Here is a 19,620-nt window from a genome sequence, read left to right on the forward strand (position 1 = left end):
CTCTTAGCGAGTAAGTAAGCATGCGCATGGGCGAGGTGCATTCCAAAAGCAGGAACTCTAAAAGACACGCACATAAGAACTGCGAGCGTAGAGTAATCTCGACTCCTCTTAATGTAAGGTTCAAGCTTTTAGGAGACCAAATTCTAGGGGAAACCACATTACGTAGCGAGCATAATATAGTGATGCAGACTGGATAGAGCAGAGTCTGCTGCAAGGAAAGAACGCGTAGCAAATTGAACCAACACTTATGAACGGCGACATGTTTTCGCTTCGTCAAAAACAGAAAAAAACACGCGTCAGTGTCTTTATACCGACGTTACCATACAATCAAATTTTATAAATTTCTCACAAGAGCTCTCGGATTAGCGCATACATTTGACTTCCCGAAACGTAATTCGGCTGCAGAGCTTAAGTCGGTGCGTGTAAAACAAGTAAAACACGCATAGAAAACAACAAAGATGGGAACGGGGACGAATGCGTCACGCTCGCCGCTCGCTTAGCAACCACTTCCTAAGGTGAGTCCTAACGTGAGAGCATAGAGGCCTGAATTCTCTGGCTTTCCTTCACTTACTTCGTGATATAGATAAGCTGCACGCTCGAGAGAGCATTACTATGCTTCAGCAGCACAGTATGATGTGTGCAAGAAAGAAAAGCGGTGCACTGGGCTTCCATGGTCACACAGCATGAGAACTAACTGGATGCAGTGGATGTGAAGTAATAAAATAAGCCCACTAAAAATTTTGCCCGCTTTGCTGTGAATATAATAGTTTTGCTAGGAATTGTTTTATAATTGATTAGGTTATAGGAGCTATAAAGATCTTACTTTCGATTTCGCTATTACATTGGAAGGTACGTGGTTTCTTCTTTGCTATATATTACATAAGCGTGCTTCATTTTACATAAAAGCAAGCAGTGAATTTAAGTTTAACTCGTTTCAGCCCGAAGGTCTGCTGCAAAAAAAAAAAAAAAATTCTGCATCTTAAACTTTTTGGCAAAAGAAATAAAATGCTTTTAAGGTCGGCAAAAATCTTTCCCAGTAAAATGCATTTTCTCCAGCAATTGCCGTGACCTTATTACTATCACAGAGAACAGTAGGCGAATGCAGGTGAAAACTGCATATCCTATGAAAAAAAAAAGAACAGGGCATGCGTCCAGCAGCGTCATTGTTCTGGAAACACTAGTTAGTCTCAAGAGCATCCAACTTTCTACAAAGAACAGCGACGTAATTGTGATTTTATCAAAGGAAACATGAACAGCCCCGCGTTCGTGCGTTACTCATTCACTGAGGTACATAAAAAACGGCGTCCATGGCGGGATGTGTTTTGTTAGGTTGCAGGGTTACGAAATCTTGGGAAGCGCTAGTTTCGACATGGTAGCCCCATTTACTGACCTTTGTGCACTTGTTAACATACATCAGCAATGTTTCGTTTTGTATATGCTGGCTAAGGCAGAAAAAAATACGTGCTTTATTTAAGGGTAGGACATTGTGCAGCCACAATGAAAACTGAACTCTTAAATTATGTGTAGTCGCAAAAATTACAAAAGAGCTAAAGAGCCATTACATTGTATACGATCTGCACACCAGCTTGTTTTAAAGAATGATGTTGTTTCAACAATTCTGCAGGTTTAGTGTCGGAGTCAGGCAGACATGTATTTTTTGCATATAGTTCAAATAAACAAGTCATCATTGTCGTCATCATCATCATCAGCCTGTTTTTATGTCCGCAGCAGGACGAAGAACTCTCCCAGTGATCTCAAATTAACCCTTTTTGCTAGCAGACAGCAACTTCCACCTGCAAATTTTGTAATTTCATGACCCGACTTAATTGTCTTAAGTCCTCGTCTATGACTCCTTCTCTTTGGAATCCATTCTGTAGCTCTAATGGTCCACTGGTTATCTGCCCTATGCATTACATGGCCCGAGCAGCTCAGTTCCTTTCTATTAATGCCAACTGGAATATCGGCTCTCCCTCGTTTGTTCCCTGATTCACACCACTCTCTTCATGTCTCTTTTCGTTAGGCCTCAAATTTTTCGTTCCACCCCTCTTTGCTCAGTCCTCGTTAAAGAGTACGCAGCACTTGTTGAAGTACTTCGTACTCAGAGTACAAAACAGAGTACTTCTTAAGTACTCCGTTTCAACGTTGAAATCTTTTCTGCAAACTATTCTTTTCACATTGATTTCTTACCAAGAGACACCATATCCGGCAATACGATGGTTTCCTTATCATATACGTGCATTGTGATTTCTTCACTGAAATCATGGTGTGGTTTTTAGCATACTAAATATCTGCGGCAAAACTGGCTCGCTTGAGGTACAGGAGAAATCAGCAGGCGCAGTCCACGATGTGCTATTTATTAAGACTTCCAGCGTGTTGAAAAAATAGCTGCTTAGATACTTTTCAGTGTACGCAAGCATAAGGTTTCCGTTTGCCTGAGTCAGTAAAAAAGGCTGCTCTGCGCACAAGAGACAATAATAGTTTGTATCGACCCGCCGTGGTTGCTCAGTGGCTATGGTGTTGGGCTGCTGAGCACGAGGTTGCGGGATCGAACCCGACCACGGCGGCCGCATTTCGATGACGGCGAAATGCGAAAACACCCGTGTACTTAGATTGAGGTGCACGTTAAAGAACCCTAGGTGATCCAAATTTCCGGAGTCCTCCACTACGGCTTGCCTCATAATCATAAAGTGGTTTCGGCACGGAAAACCCCATAATATATATATATATATATATATATATATATATATATATATATATATATATATATATATATATATATATATATATATATATATATATATATATATTAGTTTGTATCGATGACGATTTCTTGTTCAATTGTTGGGTCCAGTCGTCATTACAACTAGTGCGAATTCAAACCGTGTGCCCAGTCGTATCGTGTTTTCGTCTTGTAATGATGCATGGAAGAACCGCACAGACGCTGCAGACTTGCTACGTACAAACCGAGCCAGCATTCCCAGCCAGAACAGTTGGTCTATTCTAGAAAACAATGGGAAGCGCAAGTGCGTCACGTGTACGGTAATAAATCTTCCTTCCGTGTAGAAGATGAAAAACAAGTTAGTTAGAGGACAAAAAGTAATGCAAGCATCTAGAAAAAGTACAAGGCTCAGCTTCCTTTCCACGACCTTTGTCTTCTTTCGCATCCTTCAAGGGCGAAAGCTTCCTACTAGGGATGCACACACCATAAAGAAAAATAACGGCGCTGCGTTATCGACCAAATATAGTCCAAGTTCAAACGTCCTTTTATCGGATTCGTGGTACGGGTCACCGAAAGGTGGCTTAGCCCAAACACGACTGGCGGTCTGCGTGCGCGGTAGTTTCTCCCCTTCCCTTTTTCCCAACGTGGTCAATACGCTGCTTCCCGAACAATGCAATTCCTTCGCGATAGTATGCTCTGTATAGCAAAACTGCCCAAAGCCCGTGTGTTTGTCGTTCTTATACCGTGTATTATGTGGACACGGAACTCGCTACCATAGACATTCTCTGTTCCGGCATCGACGTTTTTGTGGTTGTCGAATCGAGTACCGAGACAGAATGCCGATAGGGTCCCAGTCTAGGAGAAGAAGCTTCGGCGGTACTTCCGTGTGATGCCGCTGCATGGGTATGTCTTCCGTTTGCGACGTGGTTTGGCATGACATTTTACTTCGTGATTGCAGCCTGTTTTCATTGATATATTTCGTCGCATAGGCTGCCTAGTTGTCTGCGAAAGTAACAGCTCTTTTGTTGCATTACATTTTCCAGTTGTGCGATATTTCTTAAATCAATTCATATCTACTGCGGCTCATAGCTTGTTTTGTAATAATTGAAAGAAAACTCGAATGCGTAATTATATCGGAAATTCTATCACTTTTTATGTTATGGGAAATTAATGAAACGTGTAAATTATTTATTCTGCTTGTTTAAGTGTTTGTAAGCACTGTTAACCTCTTTCTGTTTGTTTCGTTTGTTTGAGCCACAAAGATATGAGCATGTCGTTGTTACTGATTCAGTTAAATATAACAATGTGCAATTGTTAGTTACTACTAAACTGGTACTTGATGAATGATTATGAATGCCATACTTCGAGCTTTATACATGACTGTGCTGAAGGTGACATCGGAAGGACGCGCGTTCTCACCTGTGTATGTACGTATTCTTATATCTATGTAGAATGGAAGCAGCGAGACGGGTAGTGTAAAATGTTTACACTGAAGAAGGAGTAGAACCCACTTGACCAGCCTGACGCTTCAGGATCTATACTTCTGTGTAAGTCCCGTGTTTCACGCTAGTACGCAAGATATATTTATTTTTTTTTAGTGGAAAGGTTGCCCGGTGCCATTGATACACAATATATTTTATGAAAACAATTACCGTATCATTCCATATGAAAATTTTTGCATTTGTACTATCCTTGCCTTTCTGTCATATGCAGTCATTTTCCCACCCTGACAAAAGACCTTCACTTGTCAAAACACGCGAGAAAGGGCTGGAGAAAACAAATTTCCTGCGCTTTGAAAGTGTTGAGGTAGCGGGAATCTAGCGGGACGTCAACTGAAAAGGGCATGAACACGTCCATGCCATTTCAGGAATGGCTTGGTGTATAGTGATGGGAAATGCCCGAGAAAAACCCCAGCCCGAATCGGCAGCGGGCAAGAAGCGACGTAGGATCGTATAGGATGGAACCAGGCAGGTAGGCGCAATGCCCTCTACCGGCAACTACATCTTGAAATTGGGAGAAATGTATGGCCGCCACGTGCAATCTTAAACTCTGTTTAGGCCGGTTTCAACTTTTAATTTTTCGCAGAAGCAGAAAACAGTCAGCTCCTTCCGGGATCCCGTGTAGACTGGCAGTAAGGAAATAGTGTGCAGTGAAAGACAAGACACAATGAAGCACCATAAAAAAATTACCTTTTCAGACTACAGGAAGAACTCAAAAGAATCTTTTCTGCTTGGCATTTATTGTTTTCTAGCTTATAGAAATATCTTTGTTTAGGATATTCTTTTTTATCTCTGTAGATAAACTGGCTCATTCCAGAAGGCAAGAACGGTGGTAAAAATGTCTCCGGAGCTATCCTTGCTTATAAAGGTTGAAACCCTCAGGCCGACATTTTTGACAGCAGATCGCTACTATGTTGACATAATTGAGTGGTAGGTTCCTGTGGATAGTATATGTGCTGAGGGAGATTTCTTAGCATAAGCAGCGTTTTGCAATTAGGTGTTCGTTAAGATTTGTTTTAAAAATGATATGTTGCTGCTTAACGCGAAAACATGTCTTGTTTTGTTTGCTTAGATAAGACTTCTGTTTTGTTACTGGTTATCATACGAAGATGTCTATCTTTTAGTCAGATAACTCCTGATGCAATCAGACAATCATACCAATGGAGTATAAATTGTCAAGGCAACCAAATGTCTAACTGTATCAAATGTTGATTGAAAATCACAGGAAACCCGTTCCACTAATTAGTCATTAACAAAACCTTGAGAAAGATCATACCATGTAGGTGAGTTGAATCACTTGGGTAGCGCAAGAAACAACAGCTCGAAAAAAAGATGTTAGACTGCTTGGGACATGTATTTCAGGTTTCTCTGTGGCTTGTTACGGCGCTATACACTACATCATCATCATCAATCATCAGCAACAGCAGCCTATACACCTGTCTTGCGATAGCTGATTCCAACTTGCCCCTGCAATTTTTCTAATTTCATCGCCCCCTTCCCTAGTTTTCTGCCGTCCTCGACTGCGCTTCCTTTCCTTTGGCACCCATTCTATAAATCTAATGGTCCGCTGATTATCTACACTACGTATTACATGCCCTTACATGCCCCATTTTTTCCCTGTTAAATGCCAACTGGAATATCGGCTATCCCCGTTTTCTCTCTGATACACACCGCTCTCTTCATGTCTTTAACGTTACACCTAACACATTTCGTTCCATGGCTCGTTGCGCGGTCCTTACCTTGTTCTCGAGCTTCTTTTTTGAAGGGACCGACAACTGGCCACATTTGTTATGGAACTTTGTTGGAAAGGAAATGGCCATAATTTATAATGGCAGAATCCAGCACGCTGTTCGTGATTTAGGTAGGAATTATATTATTAAATTAGCAATGAAAATCTCGAAACCCTTTAAGTCGCGTGAGCTGAAGGTGAAATCCTGTTACCTCGGATGTATTAGATTTCTGTACGTAACTTGGCTGCTATTAGGCACAGCATACTTATTGCCGAAAGCCGCAATTCGTATATTATTAGACGTTTGCGACTTGTTCTGTGCGTATAACGGAGTAAAGAAAGTCCACGCTAACGAGCAGCACGCATGTTCCACAGTGCATGGCTGGCGCACATGGTGTTGCATACGCGCGCGAGCTTGCGAGTAAGCACCCAGTTGTGCGGTTTCCCTGTGACATACAAAGTGATACCGACTTAGTGTACCATAAGTGGACGCGAGCACGGTAATATTAGCACACGCGTGGCGATGGCGACATGATGGACTCCGTAGCACGTGTAAAAAGATGTCGTTTCGCTTTCGAGAACTTCAGCTTGGCTTGCTAAAAAACACTCTTGGCTGGGTAATGACCAAAGCAGTTGGACATGAAACCATGAAAACATGTAGCTATTATCGTAGAAATATTTTAAGACTAGGGACAAACTAATCGCAAGAATATCGGCGTAATGTATAAAATAATGCTTGCTCCCATCTGCGGCCGTAATTGTCGCCTTCCTTCCATCAACGCTGGAGTAAAATCGCTATCACGATCACCTGTCACATCCAATAATTTTGATAAAAATGTACTGCTGCATTTCCACCGTTACCACCTCATGATTAGACACTTTAAATGGTAAGCTTTCCATTTCACTAAACATATGTATGCCATGAAAATGGGTTGTCAGTCGCTTTAACATCCAAGGTTCTGCCCCATTGCTTAGCACCGCTAGAATGCAACGATTGTGCAGCTTTCTTTTCAACGACAGTGGTAAGCTCGCGCTCAGGATTTGTGAATGTCTGCCGTATGCATTCCAACCTATATTTATTCTTCTTTAAATTTCCCTATCATGATATGATCGCCGGTGAGTAATTGACCTGGATAAACGTGCTCCTGTACAGACTCTAGAGGCTGACTGGCTACCCTGAATTCTTCCCTTGCCAGGCTGCTGAACAATATCTTTGTCTTCTGCATATTAATCGTTAACCCCGTTGTTACACATTCTCGGTTGACGTCCTAAAGCATTTCGGGTAGTTCATTCCCGGTGTTGCTGAACTCGACAATGTCATCCGCAATGCGAAGGTTCATGAGATATTCACCGTTGATCCTTACTCTTAAGCCTTCGCACGCTGATAGCATGGATACTTTTTCTAAATGCGCTGTGTATAACATTGCAGACATTGTGTCGCCTTGCCTGACGCTTTTCTTGAAATGTAACGTTCTACTCTACTTGTTGAGAGCCAAGGTAGGTGTGGAATCTTTGTAGATATTTCCCACGATATTCACATATGCCTCCTGTACCCCTTGATTACTCAATGGCTCTATGACTGCTGGTCTCTCTACTGAATCTAATGCATTTCATAATCTCTGAAAGCCACATGGAGAAGTTGATTGTACTCCACAGATTTCTCATTTAAGAGATTGACGAAGTGGAGGTAATCCACACACTGCAAATTTCCATTGATCTTGCATCGTACGCTGATGAGGGACGTGAACCGGTAAATTCCTATGTCATTATTTGAACAAGTTCATGTAGACGAATATAGTAAGCGCCGTAGCTAGGTGACTAGTAATTTATTATTTAAAAATAAACCATCCAAGTATTTTTTCGTAATAGTCAGGGTAAGTCTGCAACGCATAAGTATGAAGCCAGTTATTATTCCCTTAGGGAGCAGTTATGTCGTTAAAAAAAATTGAAATAGTAGGACAGCCGATAGCTAGAGCAACATTTCATCATAAGAGACTTCCTAAGTATTCTAGAGTCAGCAAATGCGAGGAGAAACAAAAAAGACAACGTTGTATTTGTGATGATTGGCCTTCGTGTATCATCTCTAAGTTTTGGCGCCAACCTGAAGGAAAACCACGTCGACTTGGTTTCTGCAAGAAGTGTTTCTGGCTTTTTTTTTGTCATTTTACTTCAAGAAAATCAAAATACCGGAACTTCGGTCCCTTAATTTCACCTAATCTTGAACACTGGGCAAGACACTAGTGGAAAGCGCATTGATTCACGTAGCACAAAAGAAGAGGAACGCACACTTCACTTCACTTCACTTCACTTCACTTCACTTTATTTCCTTAAAGACCCCACAAGGGGGGGTTACATAAGGGTATACAATGATATACTTGACACTAACGATTTATTCCTATGCCAGTGGACTAAGTACAACAAGGTAAAGGTGATAAAAACAATTGTCCGTCTCTTACAAAAACGAACCTTGTCACATGACCCTTCAGCTACGCGAGACACACCGAATAAAACGGGTACAGAATATAGCGGTGGTGTCTTCACGCCCAGGTGAAAGAAAATTGATAAACCTTGCAACGTGCAGATTGCGTTTTCTGCCCCAGAAAAAATTTTGAGCCTGTCTGCGAAGGTTATTGAACATGTACGTGAGCATTCCGTTTGTTTTCCTCAAGCAAAAACAAATCCATTTCATTACGCCCTGATCGCAAAGAAAAGGAAATTTTGTGCTAACATGTTTTCTGCTCCCGTTAAAGCTTGTTTGTCACGTGCAGCTGAAGTGTCATGTGACAAGTCTCGATCGGTTTATTAACCGAGGGGCAATATTGGTTTTTATCACCTTTGCATTCTTGTAGTTTGTCCATTGACGGAGAAATAAATCGTCAGTTGCAATTAGCGCTCTGTTCGTATTCTTCCTTTGTGTTAGGGGATTCAATGCGCTTTCCTCTAGCAAATGATTTCAGCCTGCAGGGCTCGACGTGGTTTTTCCGTTTGGTAAACAAACGCATGCTAGTGTCTCTTTTATTATTACTTTCTTTAAAGCGGTAACAGTAGATCCTTCATAGTATAAAGCAACCTTCTTTCGCGTCATAGTTCTGGTAATTGCTTAATGGCAACATATTTCGATAATAAATAGAGACTGTATTAAAAATGTTACCAATGTGCGCTATAGTTTATTTATACCCAGGCTGTTTAGATGTGAAATATAAGAAAACAATTATATTGGTAGCTTTTGTCGTAGACGTACACCATCCTCGGTTGAATAAATGCAGTGAGAGGAGGCAACGTCGACATGCGTGCAAGACCCCATTCATGGCCACCAATTTCTGATATGATTGATGCGTTTTACACACAAAAAGAAATCGAATTTCCAACGAGCACGTCAAATAAGTTTAGGGCCCTGGCATCGGGTTTTAACTTGCAGAATAAACATATGAGGATCGCTGGATCAGATTATGCTAATCAACTCGCCAAAAGGAAAGATTCAAAATAACAACGTAAAGCGAATATTATGGAACTAACGTCTTTCCTCGCACTGTCTAAATAATTAATGTAAACAATGAAGAGAATGTGGGGTTCACCTCCAACGCCAGTGGGGAACGCATGCATGTTTTTCTCACAATATCCGGACTACGAAGCCTTAATTAAGTGAGTATAAAGGCCTAAATATGCTCAAAGTATACAAGACTGACCACGCGTCCACACGTCGTGCCTGTGATGGGAGTTCCAGAATCTGTACTGGACAAATGACCTATATGTAGAATGTTCTGCCAATTACGAAGCCTGGTGTTAGCACATTCTGCATATATGCGTGATCCACTCCACTAAGGCTGGTGGTTTCACAGCAGCCAACCGTAAAGCATGCGATTTTTTTTAACTTACGCCGACTTGTACGTTTGAGAACACTGTGAATAGCATTTACAAGATTCACCGAAGATTACCATACTCCCTAATGCAACATTTTAGCGCGGCTTTGTATGTGTTTTCACTTCGCGATATATTGACTGGCACGGAAAATCTGTCTCGTGCGGCACACAGCAAACGGAGCAAAGTCTGCTGAAGCTGCCTCGCTAATCGAGAGAGTGCGGGAGGCACCGCCTGTGTGACGGGCGGGCTTGATTCACAGCAGCCGCCGCTGACGGACCTCCGCTCATGCAGAGCCTTTGCTTTCCGCCTCATGGTTCCGCTGCATCCTCCTCCTCCGCTTTCCGCCTCGCGCTCTCTTCGATATCGCTGTGTTTCATGTCCCGCGGCGCTCTGGCTTTGCTCTTTCATCCTTCGCGGGGCTCGTTCGCTCGTTTACGCCGAGGGAGGACGCCGAGGGCCAGCGCCGACGAGAAACTCAGGAACGGGCGTCTGGGAGCTGCGATCTCAAAAGCCAGAGTTGGCCACTTATGTAGCACGTAGGTGGCACTTCTGGAATAATAACCTTCTAGGTGTTAGGACTAAAAAGCGTTGTGGCAAATTAGCTGATTTAAAAGCACAACCTACCCTCGGTCAGTGCTTTTTAAATATCTCTTGGAATTAGAAAAAGAAAGCAACCTTACTTTGCTGGACTACCGATGATTCTGTAGTTCATCGGCGAAAAATACTTTCCCTAAGTGCCTTGGTCGCGCGCAAGTACGAGGGGTCAGTTTCACTTCGCTATTGACCAGTATAACTTGAGAATGGAGTCGTCATTCCTTACAGCTGTTCTAGCAAAAAAGAAATAAAGCTGTAGTCCCAGTTCTCTGCTTTGCGGCAAGAAAAATTTTCACAGAGTGATTTAATAGGCAAGGGTAGAAGGGCCAACATGTAAGAAAACCCATATTCTGAGGACATTGAAAAAATTTGGAGGACGGTTAAGCTTTGCCTTTAAGAGTGGCGCGTGATAGCATTCAAATATCCCTGACTGCTTGTCACGCTCCCCGGCAACCGCAGCTTTCCTGCGGATGCGCGGAGGTGAGCGCTATGAGTATGATGCTGCAAAGAATAAAAAAGAATGAGTATGATGTTGCTTCTCTATAAGGGATACAAACGCTGGAAAATGGGTTGGTGTTTTGAGTTTCCGCGTAACAGAATTATGTTTTCTGGTATAGTGAAATTTCAATCCATCGTTATCACTTCTGTATGTTGTGCTTAGGTCGTAGATTACCATTTTTGTAACGTATTTTCCTTCTATGAGTTCATTTAGTTCAGTAACGCCTCTGCGCCACGCGGAGGGCCTGCGTCAATGTAGTTCGGAACGCCGACACTGGATATTTTGCGACACGGGGTGCTTAACGCTATTACGTTAAAATCGAATGCATAAGTTATAATAAACAAAAGTCTTCATCGGCACTGAATGTGCCTTCAGTATCAAAGTGTGTGGCAAAATGTGAATGTTTGTTTACTAATCAACAGCAACTAGTGCGCGCAGGGAAAAAAACTAAGGAAAGATAAATAAAGCTGGAGTTGCGGCAACAAACCTACCACGTATTCTGCGGTCCATCGGAAATCCGTTCACGTCGTGAACACTCCTTCTTATTACTGGGCTGGGATGAAAGGAGCAGAGCACTGACCTTTCCGCTCCTCTGATTAACCGATGTTTTGCTTTCATTCCCTCGACATTTTCTACGCTTTCCTGGAGGAGTCCCACATAATAAAACAACCATGCTCCTCGCGTCATGCACCATGGACCTAACGCCTTCTCTCTCTCTCTCTTTTTTTTTTTTTTGTAGAAGCACCGTTATCCTCATTCCGCAAACTAGCAGTGATCGTAAATAGTGTTGCACTTGAATATCGATAACCGCATGCCCACCCCAATCAGGAGAATAAAAATAGAATTAACTAAATTTTTTTTTTGCTTGACGTTCCAATATCGCCTTTAGCAGCGTAGTATAAGTAGAAGCACTGGGGCCCAAATACAACTAGTTCATCTATTTTTAAATCTTTCACCTTTTTGTGGGACTTTATTTCGAAGAAGACATAATAGCGAATTCTATCTGTATTTGCGCAGGGCGTAATATGCAGCTATGTATACCTTTATGGCCTTCAAAATTTTGTTTCCCATTGAAACAGGTGCTACTTGAATGAATTATTTAAAAGCTGTAAAGCATAAATAGTGGCAAGTGGGCCATTTCAACATGCCTTTTGAGAATATAAGAATACCTTGTACGATGTTAGGTGACTAGACTCTAAATTCGCGTTTCAGTTAGAAGTTTTTTGAAGAAGCAATGGTATCATTATTTGATATATTTAGCTAAAACTTCGTTTGATGTAGAGTAACTAAAGTGCTAATTTTGTTATGCAGGCCGCGGATGCTTTCGAAGGTTGTGGTGAATACCATTTGCGCAGAATGCCTTTATCGAGCTTTAGAGGCGCTACCGTAGAGACGAAAAGAAAAAAAGTGTCGGTTTCGCCCGAAGGCCCATGCATTGACAGCAACAACAAGGTTCAGCCAGGGTCAAAAAATTTATAGCAGTACCCTGGTTTCGCTTGAACTCTTCGAATCATGTCCAAAGTGTATCCAGGTGTGACATCTTGATGTGGTTTAGCATGACAGACCAGGCCGGCGATCGCTCCACCTGTAGCACAGCTTCCTGAATATACAGTTTGTCCCCGCATGTTTGAAAGTGCACTGTCTCTAAGAAACGCAAGAAAAATGAGTAATATGTAGCCGCGGATGATCTTATGGAAGCACCAGGCATTACGCGCAGCCGTGTGGGAATCCCAGTATATAGTACTTTGTTGGGAACTAGTTGTCTATCTTTCCACCCTTATTGATGTATTTGCCTAGTACCTTACTCGTTCTGTTTGGGAATCCTCTTCTTTTCGTGGCGTAAAGTAGAATGTTTCGCTATGCAGTGTAAAGCCGGCCAGACCACGTGAAGTGTTCCGCGTCGCCCATTTCTCCGCAGTCTCCACGGAGCAGGGAATTAAATGCATTAATTAGTGTTAAATGCCCAAATTTCGGTGCACGCCGAACCCGTTCTGATTCGAAAAAGTAGCGTGGCCTTCGAACACATAAGCCTCTTCATCACGCAGGGCTCATGCGCCGGCACCCAAACTGTTCGCAAATGGCGGCGAATGGCTTCCTCTGTTAGTTGGGAAATTTTAAGCACTTTCACTTTTGGGGGCTTGATAACGCTGCACATGCAATAGTCAAGTTTTTCCTTTCCTGAAAGGCCAAGATATGGAGCTTTCCGTTAAATTTTGACAGTAAATTCCTTCTTTTTTGAGGTCTCTTCTACGTTCTTGAGATCATCGACGCAATTTGTTTGACGGCAGAGAAGAGGACAGCTGAAGGAGTGCGCGCTTTGATTCGACTATAATTGCGAGTTTATTGCTAGTACATCTCTTCAGTTCTTTCCGTGCAGCAGTTTAGCAGCTGCACCCCGACCGTCGGTGAAACAAACTTATGTATTCCAACGTAGCGGAAGCCGACAGAAGAAATCCAAAATTCAGCAGTGTCATTAGCTATACTTGTACTGACCAACTCATCTAAGTAAACTGGCAGATGAATCTCGCATGTTAATTCCAAATGTTTCAGTACCAGTAGCCGAGCCCCCGCACTAGGAAATGGTCATCTGGAAAGTAACAGAGCAACGGTGAGGTTACCTATAACACCTTCAAGCACCCATGATGTGTCGAGTTTGGCTTCATTTAAGTTGTTAAAAGCCAAGGGTATTCAGTGCCCTATAGAAATGGAAGCAAGTTTGAGCACGGATTCTTCGAAGCAAGGCTTGCACTTGGTAGGCTCATTCAGCCGACGGAATTGTATCAGTGGAGTCTGAGAGGCTTAAAGGTGCAGAGGTAGGCACTCAGCTTCTCAGTTTGATGCTGATTTAGTAACACAGAGTAGTAGTAAACGAAGATCTCTCCTGTGGGTAATTTCCATGCGTTCCTATTGGTTTTCCGAAGCCGCCATTATTGGCACTTGGCTAAAACCCTGCCTAAAACGAGTGCAGAGTGCAGTTTCAACATAGAAGTGGGTTCATTACCCACCTCTATGTGTGCAATGCGTTTAGGCGCATTCAGTCTTTCTAATGAAGACGCTGCAAGGTAGCCCAAAGCCTGCAGCCATTCTGTTTTCCTGTTCGAAACGACGCCCAAAACGAAGACTTTTAACTTGTCATATACGAATACGTGTGATATTAACATTCATTTGCGTTGATCGTCGACCCAGTCCAGGAAAGAAGCACAAAATATGAGTGTGGCTCATAAGGAGAAACCACCGTTTGAATTGCAGGCCTCAAGTGATAAAATAGCCCCGTAGCCTATCCGTGTTAGACGCTTGTGCTGCAATCCCGTAACCCAAACACAGATTTCATCAGTGTATACCAACATTTTGACTGGTGTTCGGCAAACTTGCACTTGTGTGAGGGCGGCCAAGGCGATGTTGAAGTGTAGAGGGTAGAATGCATCCCCGCGACACCCCCGGAAATGACTTTCTTCGCTCAGAATATTTGCTAGTCAGACTTGATTGATGCGGTCGTGGGGGAAAGCTTGGTTATCGCTATCGTACGCTTTCGAAATATTCATTAAGACTACAAGCGTCGACAGGCCCTCCTCTCTCTTATATTCAATATGGCTCAATAGATCCAAGAAATGCATTCTTGCGCGCAGAGACCCCGCCGGAAGCTAGTCATACATGATATAGAAGTTTTCGTTTGCGTGCAACGTACGAAGTTAACCTTGGGCCCACTATTTTCTTCATCACTTTTGCCACGCAAGGTATCCGCAACACTGGGCGGTACGAATCAAGTCCCGCTGTGCTTTTTCCGGGCTTTAATACTGGTACAACCCGCGCCATATACCACATGTGTGCAACATTTCCCGAGCGCCAGATCTCGCTGAAATGTTGCAGTAGGTCCTGTTTTCGTTTAGTTGGCAAATATGTGAGCATTCTGTTGCTGATAAGACCAAGACTCACTGCACAACATCGTCGTAAGCTGCTCAGTGCTACCTTCAGCTGTTGGAAAGTAAATGGCGTATTCATTTGAGACGATCTTGCGCATTGCTCGCGGTGCGAATTGCCCAGCCAAAATAGTAAATATTCGCAAAGCTTCCCGCTAGGGCCTCCAGCGTCTTGCCTTGGCTTAGCGTCAGGGTGCCAAAGGGTCTACGTGGTCGCCCCTTCCCGTAAAAAACTTGCTGATAGCTCCCCATACTCGTGACAAAGACGTGAATACAGATAGGCTGCAACAAAAGAGCCCCCATTGAGCTAGTCTCAGTTTGTTAGCGTGTCTACGAATAACAGAGGCATGATATATGCGACATTTATTTCCATATCACAAACTACAGTCAAACAAACACTTGTCGGCCCGTTAGGAAAAGGCTAGTTGAAGGTCCGATAAAGAAAATACCGGCAGAATCTGTCATAGCAGCAAGATAATCGATGACACAACAAGTAGTCAATTAAAAAAAATATCAGAACCAACCAGGTTCAAGGTAACGTATGTCATGATAACACGAATAAGAAAAGAATGTTATACAGAATAGTAGTTATTGCATTAAATAACAAAGAGCAAGAGCTGTTATATTAAATATATATCATGTGAGATTAGTGATACAAGTTATTATGCTGTGCACACTAGATTAAATATTTATAGTTTGAGCAATGAATGTTCCTAAAGAGCATACCATAGTACAAAATTCATTATTACTAAATTAGCACAATACACCAATGTATCTTCAATTGACTATGTCAACCACAACTGTAACTTAAAAATTTGATGATTGGCTCTGTGTATTGAAAGTTGATTATGGTACGTGTTTTATTGTGATTTTAACATGTTTAAGTAGTATTGTTTGAGAGCATTATGGAAATTTCATGAATTAATGATCCCGTTGGTGGCTTATTCCACATTTCGATACGTGTAAACGCTAGAAGACGTTCTCCTTATACATTACTACATGGTGCAAGATTAAAATATCCTGCAGTAGCACTTCTGGTTTCGCATGGGGAAAAATAAAAGATGGAAGCGTGTAATGGGTAGTTGTATCTCACGACCCCATAAACGCACATTGATATGCTATGCTCACGTAGAAGATCAAGTAGTATTATTTGATACCGGTTGATCAATGGGGCCGTGTGATCAGATTGTTGAGTGAGATATAATTCTAATCACTCGTTTTTGAAATTTCCTAATCGTATTTAATATTGTTTTATATGATCAGGCCCAAGAATCGACGCGGTACCTTAAATGACTTTCTATAAAAGCAAAATACATAAGGCGTAAGACTCGGGCTTGAAAGTATACTCTTGAGCTCTAGTTAAGCTGTAGCAACCAAATCCTGTTTATGTGATTTTCCCATTTTTAAGTGCTGATCGAAAATCAAACAAAGGTACTCGTACTTGTAGAAACGAGCCTGTTCCAGTAATGCGATGTTTATCTTTGGGATTAATGTTGCAGTATCTGCCATTTTGAAGCGAGAGTGAAATACCACATGTATTCCTATCTTTATGTTAATTGTTAAGTTGTTTCTATCGCTTCACCGTACTGAAATGTTTCCTAAAAACCAGTCCAAAATTCTGCTTAACTTCATGTTTGCCTTTTGACTAGTTCGTGATCATCCGCTATCACAACAAAACATGTGTCGTTGTCAAACATGAGTACTTCTGCACAGGCCGTTATTTACTCAATGTTATTTATACATAAAGAAAAAAAGGGGACCTTGCACGGAACCTTGGGGAACACCAGCCCGAATATTTTGTTTAGTGGATGTAATATTGTTGATTGTCACTACATGACAATGATCTTTCGTGTAGCTTGAAAGAGAATCAAATATTTTTCCGTGAAACACATAAATGCCCAAAAAATTTAAAATTAAGTAATCCACAGTTTCGAATGTTTTTTAATCAAGAAAGATAACAACTAGCTTAGTGAGTTGCAATGCCCACGCTTATCTTCTGCTATAAAATCATAACTGCAGTAGCCGTTGAAAACGGAGGACTGAAACCATGCTGCTTGTGGCAAAGGACGTTGTACTTATCTAGAGATATGTTTATCCGCACTGATATAATTTTCTCGAAAATATTGTTGATGATAATTAAAATAGATATTCGCCTGTGGTTTGAAGTGTCACAAGAATCACATTCCTTGTGAATAGGAACTACATTAGTGATTTTTAAAGTTGGACACTTTGCTTATTCAAAGGAATGGTTGAATATCCGACATAATACTGGTCCTAGGATACCAATGTTATCCATAAGGAATCTCACAGAACTACCATCGATCCCTGTAACTGTATGAATTTGTATATCTGAAACAGTCGAAGCTATGTCAGTATCTATCTCTCCAAGAAAAAATGAGTTTACTATTGAATTTGGAGGAAGAGGAAGTTCAGTATGAACTTTAGGAAGCTGGGCTGCTGGGTCTAGACCTACGGTAGTAAAATAGGTGTTTAAGTATTCAACAGTGTCGTCGGTAATGATGGAAGGAAGAATATACATGTTATACCACCACTTAATATTGCGATAGCAAATATATGGACACTCCAGGCGCGTTTTTGCCGTCGCCGTTGCCGTCGCGTGATGTCTCGCGCGAAGTCCAAGGCTGATAACACCGTCGCCGCGCGCCGTATACTGTATGTGCGAGTGAAAGGGAGTGAGGGGAGCCGACAGGTCGCGGCTTAATCTCCCGCGCGCAAGGGGGGAAAGTGCGAAAGAAGCGCGCCGTCTTCCGTCCCGCGCAAGTTACTGGGCAAAGGAGAATCAGGGGTCGGCGACGTTGTACTCCGGCAGCAACTGCATATTGCGGCTCACAACTTCTTGCGTGCTGCGTTCTCGCCGCTAAGTTTGCTTTAATGCTTCGCGATGCTTCTGCCGCGCTTCCTCACGCCGGAATTTTGACAGCGAGTGTCCGCAGTCATCGATTTTGATATGTTCATGTTTGCCCGTGCGCGCTGCCACCTTGCTTGTCAGGTTAGTTAGTAAGCGAATGTTTGCAAGTTTATACGGCCGGTAATACTACAATCATTACTTCGTAAAGCTGTCTGATTTGATATCGCAATTGATACTTCGCCTTTTGGGCGAAACTGCGACGTTTTTGTACTCTTCGCCAGACTTGTTTAGAATCACCGGCGGCTTGGTTGGTCCGTTGTGAGTGAAAGCATCTTTTAGTACCCTCATCATGTACACCGATTTAGTACGGAATAAGTTATGTTGCCCCAAGTAGTAATTATTACTCCCATTACGTCTCTATTTGTGGTACCGCTATTCTTTCGATCTCAATACTTTTGCGTTCTAGGATCTGCAACGTCACCCATGGAGAGATACATTCGTTTAAAGAACCTCAAACATAAGTTCTCCTACATGTGCCGTATATGCCTAGACAGCACGGCCGCGGTGGCGCCGACAACGTGAACACACCTCGAGCGTCCGTGTAATCGCCATGGCATATAAAAGAGCCAGAGCCGCTGGCAGAACCCAGAATATACGCTGCGGGAGTGCTGCGGGAGCCGGCGCCTGAAACTGTGGCGTCGACCGTTTGACCTGCGCTTAATCACTGCGCTGACACAGACGCTCAGCGAATACGTCATACCAACTTTCGCCGATTGAGTGGCCCTAAAGAATGGCACTTGTAGTCAAGCACAAAGGAAGATGAAAGGCGGGTAGTGAATTAGCAACAATTACGCTAACTTCCTTTCAGGGAGGAGTAATGTGATTACGCGTCCTCACATGCGCAGTGTCCATTTTTCGTCAGTTTGTTCCCTTGTATGTCACTGTTCAGAATTATGAGTTACGCATTCTGTCTTGACTACAAATGCGAAGTGAGCATTTGCCACCTGCGACTTTTTGTAGCCCGCGCTCGGCAGTTTTGTGCACGCGATCGATCAATTAACGTAACCATTCCGTTCGTGTAGGTCTGAAGTATACGAGTGGAACGTAGATTCGCGGTATGTCAGACCTATGCCCCCTCGCCAATTGGTAGCGGAAAAACATAATCTTGGCATACTCATTCGCGAACAGCTGTTGCAAAATAGTATTACAAGAAAGACGATTATCAGGCGTGACGTTTTAGGAGCCATTTAAGTACGTCCTGTTATTGCTGTGAGTCAGTGATACAATACAGTCTTTAAAGCTCGTATGTGTCCCCTTGATTATGGTTTCTTACTTTTTTTTCTTGTCGCTCCCTTTATTTTATTTTTAGCATCCTCGCCTTGAATTGTGAGTTATGAAAGTATCGGTACTCCGAGGTGCTCTCATCAACTTACCCAGTGTATGATCTGTTCGTTAGGTAAGGACCAAAGTGAGCCATATGTGCCTGTCGTGTGCTAGATTTATTTACCTGTATAATGGGAGCAATGTTGGTTCTTCCTCTGCTCATTAGTAAGAGATGCGAACGCACCCTGGCTTATAAGCAGGGATTCCCTCTTTGGGCCATACCTTCGTGCTTGACATTTTCTAATCCATTCGCCGTTTACTGTTCTATGTTTTCTTTCGTTTTTTTTTTCTTTACAATGACATTCTATAGCTTTAGGTACCCGTATCTCCTCTATATACTTCTCGCCGTACAATTCATTGCACTGACCTTTTTAAACAATAACGCTACCATTATCCATTCTCCCAGCATGGAGTCATACAAAGCCTAATTTTTAACATTTAACCATATTGCATTGACCGGGTGAGGTAATGTTTAGCTTTTTAGCATCACTCCTTATGGCTCTTATTTTTAAAGCTATGTAAATTCTCTGTTTTGTTTACCAGTATGTGC

Source organism: Dermacentor andersoni, chromosome 5, assembly GCF_023375885.2.
Source record: "Dermacentor andersoni chromosome 5, qqDerAnde1_hic_scaffold, whole genome shotgun sequence".
Classification (NCBI taxonomy): domain Eukaryota; kingdom Metazoa; phylum Arthropoda; class Arachnida; order Ixodida; family Ixodidae; genus Dermacentor; species Dermacentor andersoni.